The 24038-nt window shown below is 41.5% G+C and overlaps 1 long non-coding RNA gene across 1 annotated transcript; it reads right to left on the reverse strand.

Moving 5' to 3' along the window:
- Positions 1 to 5458: 5458 nt before the first annotated feature.
- LOC102150374 (uncharacterized) lies at positions 5459 to 9430 on the reverse strand. The gene is made up of 3 exons (XR_011422251.1): positions 9108 to 9430; positions 8013 to 8080; positions 5459 to 7417 (listed from the first exon to the last, which is right to left on the reverse strand). It is a non-coding gene; the product is annotated as an uncharacterized lncRNA (long non-coding RNA).
- Between the last annotated feature and the right edge of the window lie 14608 nt (positions 9431 to 24038).

Here is a 24038-nt window from a genome sequence, read left to right on the forward strand (position 1 = left end):
AAACACTGGGCCGCCTGCAGCGGAGCGCGCAAACTTAACCACTCGGCCACGGGGCCAGCCCCACCAATTATTATATTTTTAAATTCATTATGCTTTTTGTAAGTGATTGTGGGTTTTCTAAGTTACAAGCATAGTACTTGTTCATAGTAAAAATTTATATGTAGGAACAAATAAAAGTTCTAGTTTTCTCTGAAGCTCACTCCAGCTCCACTACCCAAACATAAGCAGGATTAATAGTTTAGAACACGTTCTTCCAAGCTTTTCTCTGCACACAGACTTACACGTTTGCATATATGTTTCTTCATTAACAAAAATGGAGTTGTGTTTTTGCTCTTCTGCAACTTGTTTTTTTATTTGCTTTAACATATTTGGATGTCAATAAAGACAGTTCTGTCTTATCCTTTTGAACAGCTGCTTATTACACCAGATCAAAGTTCTCCCGTTTATCTATCCAGTACCTTATTGTTGAGCTTTTTTCCCAATTTTTCTGTTTTTTTTCTTGCAACGTACATCCTTCAATGTATATCTTTGTATATTTGTATGATTTTCTTTTTCTGCTAGACAAGTTCCTTAAAGTGGAATTGTTGGGGAAACATTTTGCAGTTTTTAAAGAATAATACCATTACGTTGTTGTGACTAAGGCTGCACTGCATTGAGAAAATAATTTTTTTAAAGATATTCACCAATGAATTAAGACTGCTTTTTGCATTTTCTTCCTTAGACTTGAGTAACACCACACGTTTAAAGCAGAAAAGATGCTCCTTAATTCTGCAGGATTTACAGCTGGAGAAATACTGGCTTAAGAAACAGACATCTTGTTTCTTGAAAATTGCTTTCAATCACTAGTTCACCGTAAAAGAAAACCTATCAACATAACTGGCAATATGTACTTTTTAGATTATAACTGTACAAACACACCAATATAAAAGATTTCTCTGGAATTGACCCACCCCTGGCATTCATCCAGGTAAAGTCACAAGGAAGAAGAGAACTGTTTCCCTAACTGCTCACATTTCCCCAGCACTCGTTTCAGTCCATCCCACTGAGCCCTATTTTTGAATTCTCTTCCTTCCTTCAGCAGGAGGGAAAAGGACTGAGCTCCAGACCTCTTCCCCACCACACCTCAGCTACACAGAGCTTTGAGGATGCCACGATTAAGGACTGGATGACATGCTTAGTCAGCAGCCCTGCTCCTCTTCAGCATCCGTCTGAAGGGAGGTGGGGAAGGGAAGGGTGAGAAAGTGCATCGTCTCAAACACAAGAGAATTAATGAGTATCTCAGTGGCTCCTACCTTTTGAGGGGCAGGTTTTATAGTAGATAGCGAAGAATAAATAAGGATTCACTCATCTGGGAGATTTCCCTAAGATCGTCTTTTTCCCCAACACTTTACAATTTATTGAGGATGTACTCTGCGCCCAGCATTAAGCTAGGCATTAGGAGCAAAGCACTGAAGAAGGTAAGACTGTCCAGAGCAACAGTCTTTACATTTTTTTCTAGTGTACTCTCTGAAGCAATTTCAAAAAACGACATGGTCCCTTGCACATCTTTAAGTTGGTCTATTATTCTAAAATTAAACTGGTAAGGTTTCTGTTATTTGTGCCTGGGTGGCAAATACATTGCTCTGGTGTTAAAATGGAACCTGGGAGAAGTTTCTTCATAATACGGGACTTTTTTTTTCCCTAACTCCATTAAATTAACATTTATTAATATTCTGAATTCTAATCTAGCTTTGATTGAAGAAAAAAAGACGAGATTTTCATCTAATGAAACAGAACTTAAAAGGGCTGCCGAAGCCTCATCACCCACCATCCTAACAGCATGCAAGGCGTTGAGTCGTTTAAAGCAGCTGCTCCTCTGTGTGACTGTAGAGTTCAGAGTCGCAGGATTCTTAAGCAGGAATTTTACAATTTTAGACAGGGAGCTTAGTGAATATCTGCTCCAATCTTCTGCTCTTCAGAGGAAGCAATTGAGACCCAGAGAGGCCAAGTGACTTGACAAGGTTGCGTAGCCTGTTGGTGAACTTGGGATCCTTGGTTAGCATTTGGTGACCATTTCATTACTGCGTGATCAGAAATGCCACCACCTCTTCAGTAGGTTTAACTAAAAATTATTGGGAGCAAATAACAATAGCAACCCAGTAATCCTGCATGATATAAGAATGAGGCACAGTCCCAAATAGAATCACTTCTTTTTTAATGGGAGAAAATAACAACAATGACAACAACAACAATAATACTGTGTTATGTACGAATGAGACAAAGTCCTAGATAGAAGCGTTTCTTTTCACTTCCCCCTGTATTTTTATCATTTTATTTCTTCCACACTATCTATGAAAAATTTTATTTAAAGTTTCAAATTAGTTTTACATTTCTGTTTGGGACACATGTACCATCTTTTTCTTTGATTTGTACATCTCACTTCAATTTCACTGAGAAAAATGGAAATAAATTCGATTTCATTTTACAAAGATAAAACCTAGGAGGATTAACTCTCATCACTTAGTGCCCTAGGTAATACAGAGAGTTTGACAAATGATGCAATCTTTAAAAATAATTTTAGGATGCACCTTTGAGCCAATCAATACCAGTTGAATCAAGTGGTTAGAAGAAGCTTTTAAAACTCTGTTATCTGAGTGAAATAATTTTGTTCTGTAGCTCAATTATTAACAATAACATAACAACTTTCCAGTGTAGTCAAAATTCAGTTTGGAAACTAAATAAAGTTTATGAACAAGTGTGAAAAGTCTGTAGGAATGCTTCACTGAGTCACTATTCAAACTAATAGAAGAAGAGACTTCAAACATATTTAGTCACTGTTCCTATTTGCGATACAATTTTCTAATAATAGAAATGAGAAACTTTACAAAAGGAACTAGATTGCAGAACTTTGTAGCTGACTACCGGTATCGAGATAGAAATCCGCCACCTTTCGTGCGGAAGTCTTTATCATGCACAGACTCTGACGTACAGTACAAACTACTGTTTTTAATGCTACAAATAGTATCTGGTTTTATGTTCTCCCAGGACAACGGAAGTTAACATTTACTGGATCCTACGTAAATTTATAACCTGAAAAAGAATGTGTATGGGGGTTCCTCACTTGAAGAAAACCTAAAATAAAACACAGTATAATAAAAACATATATATGTGGGGTGATAATTCACACTGCAAGTTTTTACCATGAAACAGGAGTGCCCCAAACATCAAGAAGAGAATTGATTTTGCAAATCCCTTTGCGTGTAATGTTTGACTAAAGTGAAGGGCACCTGTTTTATTTATTTACAAAAATTAGGTCAACTGCAGCCTGGGCCTCCTCGGTGCCTGTCCTCCAGGCTCACCTTCCCCGTGCGTCTCCCGGGCTGCAACCCACACCATCCTCATCCCATCGCTTTGTGGATCAGTGCAGATTTTTCACCTTTACCCCCCACACAATTCCAGGCTTATCTTCGCATTACCAATATCTCATGAAAGTGCTCAGCAGGACACGAGAGCAAAAGGACGTTCTCCTCTAGGACTCCACTCTTGTCCCGCAGAAAAATGGCAGAAGCTTTGACGTTAGAGCTTTTTCATTAAAATCACCCAGTTCTAAAGAGGGCTGGTTACCACACAAATCCCTGAGTGGAAAGGAAGACGTCTAAAGATGTGTCCTTCCTGCTAGGGGACATTTCCCCAGGGTGGGGGTTGGTGGGGTGGGGCTTGGGAGAATTAAGTTACTGACATTACTTCATGTAAAATTTAACGAAGTCACGTTTATGAGCTCTTTGAAGATCTTAGTAATGTTATGAGCTGAGACACAGTTTAAGTCTGTATTGTCATCGTGTTCTCGAAGTCTGAGTCTCTGGCGTAGAACTGTTGCACTCCAGTATAAGATCAGAGGCACGCTGGAGCTGACCTCAAGAAGCTGATGGCAAAATTTTCGGGAATTTTGTGAGTCAGTTGTCAAATGCAGTCATTATTAAAAATCAAATTATATAAACTTAAAATTTAAGTTACATTCAAAAGAAAGGTAATACTCAAAATTCATCAGTACCTTTCACTATTATTTACACACTGGAGGTTATTTATGCCTATGATATCTGTATTTGTGTTGTCAGATAAAATCCAGGATGCCCAGTTAAATCTGAATTTCAATAAACAATGAATAATTTTTTACTAGAGTTATATTACATGGAAATACTAAGACATTTATTTGTTGTTTACCTGAAATTCAAATCTAACTGGGCATTCTGGCTTTTTATTTGCTAAATCTGGCAGACTCCACGTGGAAGAAATACTGTATAATGGTGCATTACAACACCTTTCATCCCAACTCCATGCTTAGTGACTTTACGTTGATAACTTGAAATCAGTCACGGTGGGTGTATTTACCCCGCAGATATCAGCAGACACCACAAATCAGGGCTCCCACTCCCCAACCAGTTATTAAATATTTACCAGCACACTACTGAGTATAATCCATTTTAGTCATTCTAACAATATCGTATGGTGCTGTTCAGATGCCTAGAATGAACTGATTCTTTGATTATTTTGTCACTACGGTGAAAATAAATTCATTTATACGTATGCGCTTGTTATTTCCTCTGTGCTCACCATTCCGTGAAGAAGGTAATATCATTTGCAGGAAACTTCTAGTGGACAACTTTTGCCTTGAAGTTTTGAGAGAATCAGCATTAGGATTCTCCATTGATGACCACAAAAGAAACACATTTAAAAAAATTCCTTAAATGTTTCCTCTACAGAGATCCAACTAGATTTCCGTATCTCCGTATATTCTTTCAATTCATAAGCCTGTACAACTTTCGAAATTAGAGTCGTGTGGAGAATTGTACAGCGAGGGTTAAACTTGGGAGCACAGTTGTTGAGTGCAAGGAAGATGTGCGAGAGAAGCCGCGGTCTCTATGTTCACGGTTTTCTTTGTGATGACACAAGGGCTGATGCTCTGCTTACCATTAGCACGTGTTTCAGAGGATGCAGCAAGCAGAATACAATGGCTTACAAGTCAATTCATCCAGAATATTTTCATTTTATTTTCCCTTCAAATTAAATGAGTGAAATGAGAGAATGGATCAATTAATCAATTTAGTAGCTGGGCTCCGGGTAATCGAGGTCAGTGACCTTGGAGAGCTAATAAATGAATTTGATCCCAGGGACCACTGGCAAGATGAGTTTCTGGTTGCCTTGTTTTAATCATTCATGTGTGCCCTATTATTCACAGAGAGAGGCGCAGTGCTAGCCGCTCCCGACTCGCGTTCATCAATATTACACCGCAGAGGCGGGTGTTTCCAAGGCAGCTAAGTCAGAACAGCACTTTTCACTAAAAAATGTGAAAACCGAGGTACTCGTCTCCTAATATGCAACAGGCACAGAAGCGCATGTTAGGATTACCGCCGCTGGAATTCTCACCTGACTCACCTTTGCATCTTTCCATACTTGGCAACAAGATTCTTCTTCTTCTCTCTTTTTTTTTTTTGTATCTCAAAAATCATAGGACCAATCATTTAAAAGCATGGTAGTCATTCTCTTTGTGCAGATTTAAGCTAAATGCCTACGCTCCTTCGCATACTTGCTTACTGTTGCCTGAACAAGTCTGGATTTGAGGAATGTTAATATTTTAGTCATGCTCATTTTCTTCCACCAAATGAGAAGTTGAGTTTTGTCTCCACATATAAACTGTTACATACACAGAAACTGAATGAATTCTAATAAAAAACTGGGTTGTTTTGAAAAGGGTCATTTGAATGAAGAGTATAAAATAACGTAGCCAATGAATTTTTTACATGAACTGAAATAAAAAAACAAACAGGTCTAGAGACAGCCTAACACTCAGTTTCCAATGATCTTTGAAGCAGGAATTCTTCAGCCCATAAATAGTGATGATTCAACCCCAAAGAAAACTATCTGGAGTCTTCTTTTTGTGATGTCAAATTCCGGTAGGTAATTATGTCCCCTCTACTCTGATAATCCTTTAATTTATAAATTGTTTTGATGCTGCCCAAACTTACTTTGAGGACGTGACATTTCAAAGATGGGAAAAAATCATCCTTATTGCTTTAAAGAAGAGGAAGAATAAACACAGACTACGATGGAAAAGAGTGGCGTCATTTCGTCTTCCTTTTCTGTATACACACAGGACCAGCATAAACACTCAGAACTGGTCCTTAAAGGAATTACGTTTTGAGAACTGATCTAAAAAGAAAGAGAAGACCAGAGGAGAGGGCCCGGAAAAAGGATGTACATTTAGCTGGAGAGGTAGATGACATTACGGCCAAAGCAGAGCCGTCTATTTCAACGTCCAAAACAGCGCTGAGCCCAAGAGTTTGATTGAAAGGTACCAATCCCCTGGATACGTAGCATGTTGGAATGATTCTAGTCCCAATACTCTTCTTCTGACCGAGCTTAACTTTAACAGTTAATGCTTTTTAACTTTTATCTAGCATGTTGTAGTTGATATGACACTTTCATAAAATAACTAAAATGTGTTGAGTATTGAATGTGTCATTATCTCATTTAATTTTCACAGAAATTGCATGACATGGGTTCTATTATCCTACTTTTACAAGCAAAGACAGTGAGGCACAGAAAGCTGAAATAACTTGCTTTTTAGCCACTCCACACTCATGCCTCATCCTAGTCCTTCTGACAAGCTATGAGACAGGTACTGTCATGCTTGCCTAAGGGAAGAGCAATTGATGATAGGGAGACTGGAGAATTTGCTCAAGGTCACTTGGTAAATGATAAATAGTAAAACTGGGGCACCAAGCTGGGTTTCTAAATCCTTCCAAGTTGCTTCCAGTGATATCTTTGTGAGTAGAAAACATGGGATGAGCTGTAAAAATTTATTTGGCTGGCAATAATTTTTGTGTGAATCTAAGTCTTTAAATCTATCTTCAAGACCTATATACGTGGATGCAATAAACATACATAACCTAATTTTAGCTCTGCGGATGTACCTTTAGGGTGTCACCTACAGCAGTCGACCCTGTGCTTTGCTGCTCTTGTTGTCTCTGAAGGGTCTAGCATGTGCCTGGCATATGGCGTGAGCTTGACACATCACAAATGATTCATGAATAAATGAATGCACGTGCCTGTCTGGGAACACACAGTACATACAAGGCAAGGACAGTTTCTCCTTAATGCGGGAGTGGAGACTCAGAGAGCCCTTGGTGAGCAGAGGAGGTGAGTGCATCGGAGACCACCTGCTTGGTTCATCTGCTCGCTGCCTTCGCCATGCTTGTGAAACAGAGTGTGCTTCGTGGAGCAGCAAGATGGCTCTCAGTCTGCCCCAGACACAACAGGCCTAGAAGGCAGAGTCTCCACTGCTTAGACGTCTTCCCTTCCATCTCTCTGCGCTATAGAACTCCTGGGCTCAGCCTCATGCAAATACGGGTGTTTTCCTGGAGCAGCAGAGTGCAGTCGACTGATGGATGAAAAATGGGTGGAATCCCAGTGAGTCACTTCGCCACCTATTTTTCTCATCAGTGAAAGGAAATTCAAGCTAGACGGCCCCTACCTCCCTCCCTTCCAGCCCTAAACCCCTGCAGCGTGTTGCCCATGGGGAAAACAGACTAGAGAAATACGTTCCAGGCTTGTCCCAGCTGTTCTCTGCAAACTGGATGCTTCAAACAGGACTGTCCACATCTTCTTACTCTGACATGGTGGCATAATTGTGAATAAATGAGAAATGTCCTTTCATGACAGCTTGGTTAACTAGCTACTTAGTATTTATTCTAATAACTAAACAAACAAACAAAACGTTTGATAACTCTAGTGACCTTGGTGAGCTCAGAGGTGAATTGGATCCAGGGAGGACTGGCAAGATCAAGTCTCTGGTGGCCTCGCTTTAATCATTTATGGGCACCTATAGGCTGTGTGTGTGTGTTTGTGTGTGTGTGTTCGTGTGTGTGTGTAGGAGTCAGATAAGGAGTGGACGAGGCACAGGAACAAAACTATTTAGCTGAATAAGCATTTGTTTTGTTTCCCCAAAACCAGATTGGTTGTCGTCAGGGTATTACCTAGAGATTATTGCTCAGGTCCGGATATGACAGGTGAGACCTTTTCATCACTGTTGGTGGTCTGGTCGCTGCATACAGAAGAGGAAACAGAATTTGACGAAGGAGTCCTTTTGTCCACTGGTTGGACCTAACACTGATCCTCACAAAGATAAAAATTGGAACAGATCGATGGAGTTCAAGCACAGACTATCTATGGATAAAACTCTTCCTGGAAACTCCACCTTAAGACTGCCATTCAGGGACAGGAGCGTCAGTTTATCTTATGAGCCAGGGTTTTCTAAACCTTTTTGACCATGACCCACAATAAGAAATATGAATTTCTCATTGTGGTCCAGTATACGTGTGTGTATCTGAAGAAATTTTCACTAAATAACATTTCTTCTTATTGTGTGATATGCTCTGACATTTAAAAAAAATCTCTTCTATTTTGCTTTTTTAAAATTATGGCTGTAATTCACTAAGTTGATTCATGACCCATTAATGGGTGGTGACCTGGGTTAAAAAATACTGTTTGAAGCCAACGATATCTTACCAAGTCCATATATATATACTATATATATGTAAATAAATATAACATATATAAATAAATACAAATATATGTAAAGATACATATATGTATGTACATATATATAATAGTTGTTTGCCCTCAGAATAGTTGTATCCCAATATCAATGAGCCATGTTATAATGGAGCAGCTCTACTGTGAATATTTGCTTTTTAAAATTAGCAGCAGTATTGATCACTTTTCATAGTCGTCAATGAAGACAGGCCAGCAGCTGCTGCTGTCCTCTGCAAAGACTCTCCTCTTTGATATCAGAGATTTCCTCGGGGCCCAAGTGCTCCAGCTGAGAGGGGGTTTAACTGATACAACTTGAGGGGAGAGGAGCCCCCTCTTTCCACGCCTCTGCCCCTCAATGGGCTTTGGGAAGTAGATGAAGCAGGGGAGAAGGGTGGACCATGGACATCAGCTCCACTGTGACTGACCAGCTGCCTTGAGACACTGTGCTGGCCTGGGAGGAAGAAATATCATCAAGCGGTACCATTGCCGTTCAGCCACTGCATCTCCCCGGTGGACACTCACTGAGATTGTCTCACCCATTGCTGTTTCTTGTTTTCACAGTGTAGACTCAGCGTTGTCAGAGATTGCAATGCTCATCGGTATCCATGTTCGTCTCTTCTTTCTGAGGACACGGTTAGACCACCTTCCCTGGCAGTTAGATGTGGTCATATGATTGAGTTTCGGCCAACGATGTGAGTGGAACTGATGTGTGTCCTTCCAGACCTGGCCCATAAGAACCTCCCCAGCCCACTGTGACCCTCTTCCCACACATGCTGCTGGCTGAACAGAGAGGACTCTGATGGCCGAGAGGAGAGAGAGTCAACCTCCAACTCACATTGTGCATGGAATTCTCCTTTATGATGTCAAGTCATTGAAATGTGGGGGTTGTTACAGCAGTTTGCTTACCTTGAGTGGTCTCCTTCAAGAGTCTCTTAAGTATAGTGATTTATCCACTTTGCCTTCCTTCAATCCATTCTTCATAGCATGGCTTCAATGGCCTTTGCTTATGAATTAATCATGTCAACTCTCCCACCCGCTTCCTGTCCCCATCATGCCTAAAATGTTGCAATGGCTTCCATTTGCTTCTAGGATAAAGCCAAAACTCCTTAATGTGGCCTATATGGTTTGGGTCTGCCTACCTCTCTACCTTGATCTTCCATCATCTCTCACCTCACTCTTCCCACTTTGATGACATAGGCCTTCTCAGTTGTTCCTTCTCCTTGTCCTCTCTCTGGCCACAGGGTTTTTGCATATCCTATTCCTTCTGCCTAGAATAGTGGTTGATAAAATGTTTTCTGTAAAGGTACAGATAGTAAATATTTTAGACTTTGCAAACCATGTGGTTTCTGTCCCAACTAGTTGAATCTTGGTGCAAAGGCAGCCATGGACAATATGTAAACAAGTGGATGTGACCCATTTGGCCCATGGGCCATAATTTTCTGATCCATAGGCCAGAATGTTCTTTCTACCATTTTTCCTAATGAATAGGACTATGCATCCTTATCTCTTCTCCAAGGAAACCTTCCCTGATAACTTTGACTAGATCAAATCCTTCTATTACGTGTTCTCATAATACCAGGTATTACTACCTTCCCTAAGTGATACACTGGAAGTTTGCATTGCCCATGAGTGATCAGAAGGAGCTTGTAAGCCTCTTGCTTATTCATTATTCGTCATTTATTGTTATGTGAAATAAATGGGCACCTCTGATTGGTTGCCTGGTACACAAGACAGGGTAAAAAGGTCATTGTTCTAGCCTCTGTGATTTAAAATAATACATTCATCCATTTGTTCAATTGACAAATATTTGTTGAAATTCCATTGAGTTGCAGAGGACTCCACGGTGTATAAGACATGAAGCCATTATTTCAGATATCTTGGTGATTGTTTTCCCATCTGAAAAATAAAAATGGGGGGACAAACAATAAAAATGGAAGCAATTAAAATAGTGCTTTTGGCACCATGCGTGTAACAGTCTGATCGGTGTACTCATTTGATTTGCAGGATACTGTTGGTTAAAGAGGGTATGGAGTGTGTTGCTGACACACGCACTAATTTTCTCCTTCTCAGATGCCATTTGTCCTGGGCAAGTTTCATAGATTTCTTCTTGGCATGTGAAGCCTAAATATCTAGAGCTCTTTCCATCACCTGCCAGATCTGGGAAGTTGCTGCACCACCAGAATCAGAATGGGGTGCTTCTCTGCCCGTGAAGACTTTGGTCAGAACCATATGCGTTCATCCAGCCATCTTGAATCCCCATCTTACATGGCAGCTATTGTCTGAAAAGAAGGCTGGGAAAAACAATACTCCAACATTCGCGCAGACATAGGAACTGGACTTTCTAGACGCTTCTGGGTGTTATTGGCTACATATCTATGTTTACATGGATGGGAGCTAAGAGTATCTTGAGCGAGACTTGACATTATTGCCCACATCTCAGTTTAAGATTGAGCTGTCACTAAGCACAGACTACGTCCAGCACTAGTGCACTTTACACCCGGCTCTGCTTGGTTTCAACAGGCTAGAAGTGAAAATTATTTCAAAAGCAGAATCACTTTGGGTCAGCCTAGTGGTGCAGTGATTGGGTTCATGTGCTCCACTTCAAAGGCCCAGGGTTCATAGGTTCAAATCCCTGGTGCAGATGTACGTACCATTTTCCAAGCCATGCTGTGTCAGGCATCCCACATATAAAGTGGAGGAGGATGGCACAGATGTTAGCTCAGGACCAGTCTTCCTCAGCAAAAAGAAGAGGATTGGTGGCAGATGTTAGCTCAGGGCTAATCTTCCTCCAAAAACAAAAAACAAAAAAAGCAGAGTCGCTTTAAATCAAAAGCAAAAAATCATGTGTTCCTGCCTGCCTTCCCCCAGCCAGCTGCGTCTGGCCCATCGATTTGTTTGATTTGGCTCTCACAGTGTTTAAACAACAACAACAAAAATTGGATTTGTTGATGTAGGAGATTTCATATAAAAAATCTGAATTTCTGGCATCTGGGGGGTCTGGCAGCCCTGGGCCGCATTCCCACGTGGGAAGGAAGTGTGATGTTGCCCTGCTTAGATGAGCCATGGACTTGCCAGGATGCTGCCCGTCACTGACCACCTTCGCTCCTTTGCTGACCTTTCCGGCTTCTCTGTGCCACGAAGTCTGAGTTTGTCCCTGCTGGATGGAAAGCAGGGTTAGTGGCACAGACCTATTCTTGTGTTTTAAAGAAAATGGCTTTTATCAATGCTGCTGTGTTATTCGGATATTTGTATATCATCTTGTATTTTTACAGGTGTCTTCCCCTCAAGGAACTCGAAAGACTATGCAAAAGTTAAAGGGTAAAAACCCCACTGACCCCCCTTGGCCAGGTGGCCTACAGTGTCCTGAGGGACAGCAGAATCCAGGGAAATGCCTGATGGGGAAGAATGTGCCTAGACGGGCGTTCTGCCCTACGCAAGGGTCTCTTCATGGCTCCTTGATGGACGCTGAGCTGACGAGTCAGATGAGGATGGGAAGAGGAGCCAGTGGGAGCAGAAACATCCTCTTCAACCGACAGGGGGATTTGTTAGGGGCCTGGCTACTGCCACACACAGGCTGGGTCTTGTCCCAGAAGATCCAATTTTGGAGAAGAACCTGAAAGGGTGAGTAGCAACTTATCAGGTGGAGGTGGACCTTAGAGAGCAAGTTAGCAGGAACAAAATGAGCAGAAGCTTAGAAATATTCAAATCAATGTGAGGGAAGAGGGGACTAAAAGTCATGAGAAATTTCTGTTTTCTTCGATTTACATCCCCTGTAACATGGGAGCATTTAGACCAGATACACTGCTTTGCCTCGAGCCCTTTTAGAGTCAGTTGCTGGAAGGGTGATCCATGGACCAGTAGCATCGCATCACCTGGGAGCTTCTTAGGGATGTGGACTCACAGACTCTGCTCCAGACCCGCTGAGTGAGTGCCCAGAGGATTCAGACACGTTAAAATGTGAGAAGCACAGCTTTTGAAAGTAATGAGGTTTGGGATCGGGTAACCGTAAAGTGACTTTTTCCTCTCTCTTTTTTCCTTCCCATTTATTTAGATGTCATTTGACCATGAGACTAAATTGGCCTGAAACCTGAAAATAATGGGAACAATGCCTGATTTGTCAAGGTGGCTGGCACAGAGGCCCTTAGTAAATAATATAATTACTATTACTTCATTAAAAAAAAGAAATTATGTTTTTTCTAAATAAATTGAGACTTGGTTTGCTCATCATCCTTTAAAAAAATCACATAAATAGTAGTTATAATAAACATCAGGTAGAAATAAATAGTCTCTTAAAAACATGGACCTCAGTCTTGCCCTTTGGACTCAAACACTAATAAAAGGAATAAAGATTATTGCATTATTTATTACATTCATGAGCTTACTTAAATTCCAGTTTACGGCAGGAAGCTATATAAAAATATTCTTGTATTTTTCATTTGATGAGTAATGAAGATGATAAATTGATCACTCTGGGAGATAAAGATATCATTATTGAACTCGTGCTGCCTGCCTAACGTCGCACACTTCATCCATTCTCCACAACAGGCATTGACAGCCTGAGTTTATAAATGAGGAACCGAAGGTCGCAGATGGTAAGTTGCTTACGTAAGGTCACACGATTATTGTTTTGCACTCAAGATCTAAACACGCACTTGAATCCAAGTTCCACATTATTTTCTCTTCCCTGCAGTGTCCCTGGACTGAACCTCAGATTTTTAACTCCTCTGCGACCCAGCAAGTTTTTCTTTGATCTTGACCATCAAAATGGAAGGGCCCTTTCTACTTGATTTCATCTTTCCTACTCAAAGAAAAACATTAAAAAAAATACTGGTTGTACTTACAGAGATTTTTTCTTTTCCTGATTATGGAATCAGTCAGGTTTATTTGGTAAAATTTGAAAAATATGGAAGAACGTAATGAATAAAGTAAATAATACTCATAATTCTCTCACTGGAAGATAACCCTACCACTCAGGGATAACCACTGTTAACGTTACATTATAGATGCTCCCTTTGCTAATGAAAACGTATATCTTAAAGAAATAAAATTAGCTCATATTACATGTGTTATTCTATAAGAAACATTTCCACATGTCAACAGATACTATTTCTACAATATAATTTTCATGGTTCCCTGGTATCTCCCTCATCGACAGACTAATATAAAGTGCAGGCACCCTTCTAAGTACCGTTGAAATACTCTCTCACATACAAAAAATGTAGCAGGTGATTTTATTATCTCCATTTTAAATATGAGGAAACTGAAGTAATGTAGTATTCCCTGATTTTGATCCCATGGCTATTAAACGGCAGAGCTGGGGCTGGAGCTCCTGCCGTCTGGATCTAGGGCAACGTCCTCAGCCCCTCTGCTCCATGAGCCCGTGGAACCTTCAGAAGCCTTTATAAAAGCTGCTGATGGACTCCTGTGAAATTCTCCTCTATAGCACAGCCAGAGCCCGCTCTGTTGGGGCAATATCATGGTGCCTTTTTTCCCCTTTATCCTTTCATTTCCTTCACAAACTTATATTTATTTTTAGTAATAATTATCTTTGCGATCAATTGAGACTGTGTGTAGACACGTGCCCCACACCGGGGCCTGACGGGCTCAATAAATGGTACTGAAAAAGAATTCTTATATTCTTTTTTCTTTTTCTTTCTTTCCTTCCTTCCTTCTTCCTTCCTTTCTTTCCTTTTTCCTTTCTTCCTTTCTTTCCTTTCTTTTGCTAGAATTTAGTTGTTTGATTTTACTCACCAGGACCAAGTTAGACTAAAACGCATACAATATTTTATGAGGAAAAAAAGAAGCCTGGTTTCATAGTTCCAGATGAAGCCTTCGGGCATTTCAAAATAATGCACGTTACAGCTTCAGAGGATGAGGATATTGAATGGTGAGGCTTTTAAAATATCAAAAGGGCTTTCAGGTGGCTACTTTACAATTTGAAACACACCTTTAACTTAAAAAGCAAAATGTTATAACCTAAGTTGTTTCTTTACACATTCGTAGAGACCGAGGAAATTTCATGGAAAAATAAATCTTCACTTCAAAAAGGAACTTGGAAATTTTAAAATATAAACTGATATTTCATTTGCCAGAGCTGGTACCGAAACAGTAAGCCACGAGTGAAACTGCTGGATGTTACTAAGAGTAGCAATAATGTTAATTTTCTGACGTCAGCCCACTGGAAATAGGAAATACACACTTCTGCAATTGAATGGAGAATGGAGACAACTCAGTGATCCCAGATGTGGTTGATTAGATAGGTCTGTCTGGTAACAAAACTTCCCAACAAGCAGGCTGTGGCATAATGGAGACCAACAGACCAGATGCCAAAACCATCAGCATGACCTGCCATTGGATTCCCTCAAGACTTTTCCCAGAGTTCTGGTATTATCATTGAATTTGTACACAGCAGTGCCAAACCCTATATGATAATTATCATATATTTGTCTCATTTTGGTCCACTGGGGTTATTTTACTAATGAGCCACTGGGGGGAAAAAGATGGTTAGGGGTAAAGCATTTGGAGTGTTTTGAGGTTCGAACCCCAGCTCTATCACAGACTGTCGTGGGCACCTCATGTTTTTGCCAGCCCAGCATCTCCGCCTTCATCTTCTGGAAACTGCACCTCCCTTTTCCCTGAAGGAACTCCTCTTTCCCTATTTTATGCCAATAATCAGGATCCCTGCCTTCCTCCTGAGAAAGAGTAAAGCATGTGATCCAAGCTAGGCCAATCAGATTCAGCCTCCCAGAAATGAGGATTGTGAGCCATGACGTCGGGAAGTAACCAGAGCTGATCATCTCTATGGTATTTTTTTGAAGAAACTGGTCGATTAGCTCCTGCTATTTAGATGCTGGGAATTTTTGTATTTCTACTTTCCATGATCTAGTTGTTTACCCCTGATTTTGTGAGCTACTCCAGTTCCTTCCGATACGTTTCAGTTTTACTTAAATTAATCAGAATCTGTTTCTCTTATTTGTACCCAGAGAACTTGAATAGTCTAAACAAATAAGTGAATCATAACTCTAACCTTCATGGACTTCAACAAGTGCAAAATATCTAGTTCAACCTAACAGCTTTATAATAATGACTTCAGAATACTTAACAGTTAAATAAAGTACTGTTTTAGTAACCTTGGAACATTACTTAGTCTTTCTAAGAAGTTACCTCATGTGTAAAATTTTGAAAATAATGCCTACTTCCCAGATTCGTGAGGATTAAATGAGAACATGTCTGGAAGAGTGTAGCACAGGGCCCCCCAGACTAAGTGTCCTATATTGACTGGCTGTTATCGCTACATCATGTCTGTAAACATGAACATCACCATCCAAGGCAAGTTCAAACATCAAATGAGTTATACTAATAATTTGTCATAGGAATTTCTCTGAGTTTTTGACAATGCAGGGATTACTGCTAGATAGTTATATTTAGACTAGCAAACTTAGACAAGAATACGGCTCATTTGAAAATTTTAGTAGAATACTGATCAAGTTGATATTCAGTATAAAAATATATATATTTGATCCGCCTAAAGAAAAAAAGTTTATATAAGATCATCTATGCAAGATTTTCACTATGCAAATGAGCAGTTTTGAACTTCCCCAGGAATTTATGGTCTTTCTAAATAATGGAGTGATCTAGTAGAGAGGCATTTTCAGGTATATGTCAACCAAGCAAATAACTAATTTCATCTTTGCTGTACTTGTATTTCAACATGGACGCATACACGGGCACATAATAGAGCCACTTTGATTGCTCTTAAGATTTTGTGGAATATAGATGTGCAGAGAATTAAAACAAAATTGGTTCTAATCGACTCATGTATCTGAATGTTTAGAGGTTTGTACAGCATTAGTCTCACTCTAGTAGGTATTTAGCATAAAAAGTCTTTAGTTAAAGCTTCTACTGCTGAAGCTGAGGTTTAAGAGTATCAGGTCATTTGTCTCTGCTTCTCTAGTTTTTAAAATTTTGCCCACTATGGAGAAAGTACAGTGGTGACCTCTTTTCCCAAGAGCCTTCTCAGTGAGCTGACATTACAAAAGTCATTTAGCCTGCTCTGATGAGCAAGTCCAAATTTGCCAGCAGAATGAGAGGAGGAAGGTGTTGTGAAAGGCACTTATCCACCAGCATTTCCTCTTTGCAAGTCAGCGGAATCCTGACTTCATTCAGATCCCTAAATCTCAAGGCAGGTGGTGATCACCAGCCGTGGATCTCATGGGTCTGTGCCAGTCATGAAAATTCAGTTCCTCTCTGCCAGGATTTGGTCTAGTGTGTGGCATGTGACCGACTTCTGGCTGAAAACATGTAAGGAAATCTGTTGGGGGAAGGGGTTTCTACAGAAGATTTTCTTCCTAGTTCAAAATACAGGGACTTGTGAAAAGTTCTTTGACCTTAAACCTTTCTTATCTTAAAAGTAGCTAAATGAGAATAAATTGCTTGTAGCTACATTGATCTTTCTGTAACCATGAAGTGACAGGATGACTGGATAAAAAGCCAGTGTACTAAACACGGCAGAGCGGAAATATGAAAAGAACTTGAATCCTTGATGTCATTTTCAGCTACTGCCCCTCAAATGGAACTGGAGCTGCCTGCCTCTTATTAGCCGACATAATGTGATCTCTTTGCTGCTTTTCTGTAACTTGCAGCTGAAAGCATTCCTAAGGGCATTAGCACTGACACACCTTCTCTATGCCCTTTAATTTCAAATGCTTTATGTCACCAGAAAAAAGGATCATGGTCTGACAATAAGGTGAAAAGAGACTGGAAAATTCCTGCAATAAAATCTTTCCAAAATGAGCTGAAAATTCTACTCAGTGATTTAGTAGCAGGTATCAGGGAGCTGCTTGTATTTGCTAGAACTGGCAGAACGAGGACCTCCTAGTCCAGCCAACTGTGCTGGCAGGAGGAATTTACAAGGGCCTGGGAGCGGGCCCTGCCATGGAGACATGTAGCGGGCCTCTTAGAGAGAGTTTGGAATCAGGGTACAAGAAATCAGTTACTGTGAATTTGAGACTCAAATCGTTCTTCAGTATCTGCAGAAACCAGGAGTTGGACATTTGCTTGTGTAGAAAGTGGCATAGCTTTGAAAATACATTAGATATTAAAAATAAAAATGGAAAAATATTACTGTAGAAAGAACTATAACCTCTTGAACTATGTGGCCTATTTTTCACAGACAGAGAATTCTAGAAGCTGTGACCAAAAGACTGCTGTGTTCTTGAAGATGCCCACAGGCTTCTGTTGCTCGGGAGATTTCCTGAATGCATAATATATCTGAGAAGAGATTTCTGAGGGGGGAACATGCTTTGTCAGTTAGCAAAGTGACTTTCAAACTTTTTAAACCATGAGTCACAGTAAGAAGTGAATTTCCATGTCTATAAGAAGATACTTATTCCTTTGTTGTGTGATGCACTCTTATGTATTCTGTTTTAATCTTTCTTTTCCCTTCTGTTTTTAGGATTTTTTAAAAAATTTTCCTTTTTCTCCCCAAAGCCCTTTGGTACATAGTTGTATATTTTCAGTTGTGGGTCCTTCTCGTTGTGGCATGTGGGATGCTGCCTCAGTGTGGCTTGATGAGCAGTGCCATGTCTGTGCCCAGGATTCGAACTGGCAAAATCTTGGGCCGCCAAAGCGGAGTGAGAGAACTTAACGACTTGGCCACGGGGCCGGCCCTCTCTTATGGTTTTAAAAAGTGCTGGTTTTAACCTACTAAACTTATTTCCAACCCACTAACAGGTTACCACTTGCAGTTTGAGAAAGCGTTGAGTCAAGCTAGTTTCTGCTGCAGGTTATAGCTCCTACGAGTTAAACTGGCTTGAATGGCCCGGAGACCTGTTATTTTACAGAGAAGAAAGTCCAGAGATGGGGCAGACTTTAGGATGCTTGTCATCAGTCCCCCAGGTACTGGCTCTGACTTCTGCAGTGTCAGCATCATTCTTAGGCCACACCCTGCTCCTAAGAGGCTGCGTGTAGAACGCTTTCAACTATTCCTTCAGAACTTCTCTCTGCCCTTCTCTGTCTGCTCTGTTCCCCGGGGGCCCACTGGATGATACATGACTAGGCTCCCTCACCTGCTGGCCTCTGCCTGGGTTCAGCTGATGGGGTTCCCTGTAAGAAACTGAGCAGAGAGAAGAGAACGAAGCTGGGGTAGTTGTTCTCTGCCTTGCTCCCTGCGGGGTCACAGTGTGCTGACCGCGTGCCTTAACTGAAACTCACAGCTGTCTCAAGGTGATCCTCTCTCCACCACTCTCTCCTGGGTTCTGTGACCCCTGCCCCTTGTGTTTTGGGGCACAGGCGTGATGAGAGCTCTGCTGCAACCCACCCTGGGGTGCAGCTTACATCTTGTACGTTCACTCCCCCTGCCCCTACCTTTGTAAGCAGTCCTTTTTATTAAATCATTTTTGGTGATTCCAATTTGAGTGTGCCAACTATCTCTTGATGAGGCCCCGACTAACACCAGCTGCCAAAAGCAACTGTGTTCACATCCTCAGGGCAGAGAGAGATCGTCTTCTTTCCCCAGGAGCCCTGAGGTGGGCTCTCTGCTTCCTCCACAGGCTCAGATGGGTGAGGCCTGTCCATTTCCGACCAGTCAGTGGAGGGGAAAGGAATCGCCATGATCAGCTTCAACTAGACAGCTGGGGTGGAAAGAATGCGAACCACTCACACTCTGCCGTTTAACCCTGATGGGCCAGATAGAAAAGCAACTCTTGTTTGTACCCAGAGGCCTCTGATGTTGCAACCTGAACTTCAGCCCAGCGTCACGGCAACAAGTAAACCAAGGTTAGGATTTCAGTAGCAAATTAAACTGCTTGATAATAGAATCGCTAGCACGTTGGATGACTGACCCAAACACCAAAATGATGTTTTTGTCACTCTTTCACACAGTACATTCCCTCTTGCCCAAGTGATGTGGGGATCACATGGCAAGGTCTCATGAGACTATATGTGCACCATCCGAAACAAAGAACACTTTAAAAGCCGATTCCTGTAGTCACTGGTAGGAATTTATTTTATCTCTAAACCAAATTTCATTTGATTGTGCCACACACCATTGGTTTCAAAAGCTGACCCCAAACTGGGAGAAAACGCGTTTAGCGAAAGTTTCCTCTCTTTCTTGACATGTCACCCCAGAAAAGTTCTGGTGAGCAGAACAGGACTGTGACCGAATTGGGGAAGTTCCGCGTCCCCACTGTCTCCTCTTCTCCTTCTTCTCTTCTCCAGGAGAAAAGACACAGATTAATGTTAATGCAGAGGGATTGCACCAACATTGAGTGGATTTATAAAAAATTACAATACGAGCAGAATTTTCTCTCCAGTGCCAGCAATGAGAACACTCCGGAAAGTTACAGCAGCAGCTTCATCCTAAGGCGGCTTCCATGGGCGCCATAAGAAGGCTGACACGTTGAATGTTTTCTAAATGTTTCTCCCCGTACTCTCTCTCACCTTCTCTACCCCCTCTCTGTTTTGCTCAGACAAAGAGCAAGCCAGGGTCACCTTCCACCACCTTCCTCCTCCCCAGCTCTCCTCACATGGTCGGATCACGCTTACAGAGACTTCATCACCCTCTCTGACTTTTCCCTGGTCACTGTCTAATTGGAAGGCCCCAAGCAGACCAGAGAACAGGAGGAACGACAGATTCTAGGGCCACTCAGTGGGTGCTTTAGGTCTTCAAAGTGTCTTGAATCAAAGGGCACTGAGACAAGATCGCTCTGCACTGCCTCCTGCTTCCGCCTCTGGAAAGTCACCGGATGCCGGTCTGGGGTTGAGCTGATCCTTCTGGGATCCACAGTTACTCCAGGTGGAATCCACTGGGGCCCAAGACTACACAGATAGGCTGCCAGTGGCTGCCCTCCCGAGCCGCTTCACCCGTGTCTCCCCTGTGCTTCTCCAGGCTCCGTCATTGCTGCTCTGACTGTGCTCGCTGCCCCTTGTTCTGTTCTTCTCTGCCACTGTCGTCCCCTCGCTCTCTGCTCCTCCCCACCCATCCTTTCCTGGGACATTTTCACCTTTCTCCTTCAAAAGCTTTTACTCATATGACTTGAATGACAATAACCTCCAGGGCTGTAACTCAGTCTTGCAGCTTTTTGTCACTTAATGAAGAAGCGAAGGTTTATAGCAGTTGCTTGCATTCCCAGGGCATATAAGTGCATCTGTAGTCCCTGAAGTCAGCCAATGCCAGTGGAGAATTTCAGGCACACAGGGTACAATCAGAAGGGCTGTGGAAATAGCACGTATTTGGAAAACTGGTGAATTCCATATCAGACAAAGACATTCAACATCGGGCCAAGTTCTTTGTAGAATTGTCGATCAATCTATCTATCTATCCATAATCTATCCATCCATCCACCCACCCACCCAACTCCCTCCCTCTCACTATCTCTTGGGCCACCACCGTCTTTGTTTCCAGGTAGAGAGCTTATTTCAAGGAAGTGGGTTTGTTCCTTTTTAAAAACAGTCCTAAAATTATCTTCCAGATTGCTTAGTTTGGGGGGAGAAAAGAAAGCGATATTATCTGTGGAATGCTGGGTCCTCGGGGCAAGCGTCTACCTGGAGACCAGCAACACCACCTCCTCCTAGCTTCACTGAGGCCTCCGCCTGGGTCTGGTTCACTGGTGTGTCATGGGTGGTGACCTTTCCAGAAAGTTATTTCATAACCTGTTTGCAGGTAGTTTTGGAGTAAAGGTTGCCAGAAATTAAGGAATTCGATTCCACTTGCTTGCCATTCTAGGAGACGCCGCAGTAAAGATGTCTTTCTAAAGGGACACATGACATCAGGGATGGATCCAGGTTTTGTAGGCCCTTAGGATTATACAATTTTATAGATCTTTTTAAAGAAAAAGTATATAAAAGTGGTATGAAAGTAAATACTTGTTTAGAACTAGAGAAGAAATCTCTATAAATTCTAATTTAAAAATATGACAAATATCACAAACATCACAGAATCCAGAAAAAACATCGTATTTATTATTAATAAACTGCTTGACACACTTCTGTAATATTTTCTTTCTTATGTATTTTGGCTGCATACTCTGATTTTTCTCTTCACACGATAATGACTTTTCAAAGTCATTTTCCATGAAAAAAATAGAAAGATATTTCAGTCTGCTAGTGTATTTAATGGAAATTTATTTCTTATTGATAATGGAGATGAGAAAACATTCCACTTTTCACAGAAGCTCTCTGTTTGCAGTATGGCTAAATGTTTGTGCTCTACAAAAGAAGGAATTATCTGTAGATAAATTCTATTTCATATGATAACTATTAAAAAAGAAAAATAAATATGTTCCGTTTACTATTGCATATATACCATTATTAAGTATGTTCTTAATAGGAGAGAATTTTTGTTTAACTAGACATCATGAGAACTGAATCTTCCACTTAAAATTTTCTGATGATAAAAAGCATCTGATGATTAGAAGAATTTTCCACAGACTAGTTTCTGGCTTTGTATGTTTCAAACATCATTTCTCCTCCATTGCTCTTAAACTCGTGGTGCCACGAACCAGAGAGAACATCCACAGAGTGATGCAGCCTGTGGCCCAGCACTTTTATATCATAATCCTTGCTGGGTTGGCCCAGCAGACTGGGGTATTCCCAGGAGACATTCCCATACCAGGACAGCTGGAATTAACAAGATGGAAGCGACTGTGAACCACATTAATACATACCCGTAAAATCAAATACATCTATCTCCAACTGAACTTCCCTTTAGCTGGATCCCCAAAATCCATGTGGTCACTCCAACAGACAGCAGAGGAAGTGTGATGGAGGAAACATCTGAACGGATGGATGCAACAGTCTTAACAAATTGCAGCAAATATACAGTCAATCCTCATTTGTGAATTCTGTATTTGTGAATTCGCTTATTCACTAAAATTTATTTGTAGCCCCCAAATCAATAATTGAAGCACTTGCATGGTGATTCACAGACATGTACAGAGCTGCAAACAAGTGTCCGTTTTGCAGTCGATTTACTGTCCCATTTTTCACATTTTTGTGCTTTTTGTCGGTTTTGCTCTTTGAAATGGCCCTGACGCACAGCGCTGAAGGGCCGATCGTCTTCCTAAGAGCAAAAAGGCTGTGATGTGCCTTATGGAGAAAAAGCGTTTTAGATAAGCTTCATTCAGGCACAAATTAGAGTCTGTTGGCCATGAGTTCAATGTTAGTGAATCAACAATATTAAATCAAGTGTCTTTAAAGAGAAACACACATAAAGCAAAGTTATGTATTGATTGATTGATGCAAACGCTGTGATCAGAAGCTCTCAGGAGCCTGACCCTGTGTTCCCCTCAGGAGCAGTGCTCCAGGATTCCCTAATTTGGTTTTCATGAGGACTTGATAGAACATAATTACTGCAAACAGCAAGAATCAACTGTCTATTACTTTAGTGAATTTTACAAGAACATACGATGATGTGAACACATAGCTGGGTTTCTCCGAAGGCCTTGCAAGGGACCTGTGTAAGTCAGGGGTCTGGAAGATTAATCTCTGGTTTCTTTAACTCTTTTTCTACCCCAGGGCTGTGTGAATCCAGAAATCATTTAAGCATTTGCCCCAGAGGAGTAAGCTTTGCTTTCTTCACTTCTAGAACATGAAAAACTGAACCTAAAATGCTGCTGGCTCATAGGTGGCAATTATCCGATTCCGATCTTCCTCCAATTATTGCTGTTCAGTCCATGATGGTCACCCAGGGAAGCAACTGCCTGATAATTCTCATGAAAATTAGTGTTTTCTCTTCTTTTCTCCTCTTAATACTTGACTTTGTCTAAGAAGATTTTTTATGGATCCATCCAAAAATCAAAAACAATGATACGAGAACAACCATGATGCAATAAAGGTTGACTATGTGAGCCCGATTTTATGCAGCATTGCTCCATCCTCACGGTGCTGTTAAGGCAGGTGGCACTACAGCCTTCTCGCCACATGCAACAACTGGCTGGGGGAGAGAAACAGATTGCCCAAGATCACAAACTTGTAAAACCAGAAAACAGGTTTTGGAACCTGGCTTATTTATTCCCCAAACCCGTGTCCTTTCCACTTGACTGTCTTGAATTTCTGAGGCAAATCAGAGAGTGGACACAGACATTCAAGGGGATGCAGGCTTCTGATGACAGTCCTCAGCTCTTCTCTAAGGAACCGGAGGGGACTCACAATCAGCGAGGTCATTTCGGGAGTTCCGACCCCTGGAGTCTGACTCTCTTGGTGTCCCACACCATTCCCGCCCCTGGAAGTCTGGTCGGGATGAGCTGTTAGTCTTTGCTTCTCATCTCCAGCAGGTTGGAACTCTCTGCCTGTCTAACCGAGGCGCTGGGCCTGTTGTCCTTCTGTGACCTTCGTCTGTGTTCCGCATCAGCATCGCCTTTTCCATGATGATTCGGGGAGGCAGGAGGGCACGATGGTGCGGGTGCCAAACTTGAGATGGAATCCTCTTTGATAGGTCCATGGTTCCCAAACTGCGCACCGCAGCACCC

Source organism: Equus caballus, chromosome 10 (assembly GCF_041296265.1).
Source record: "Equus caballus isolate H_3958 breed thoroughbred chromosome 10, TB-T2T, whole genome shotgun sequence".
Classification (NCBI taxonomy): domain Eukaryota; kingdom Metazoa; phylum Chordata; class Mammalia; order Perissodactyla; family Equidae; genus Equus; species Equus caballus.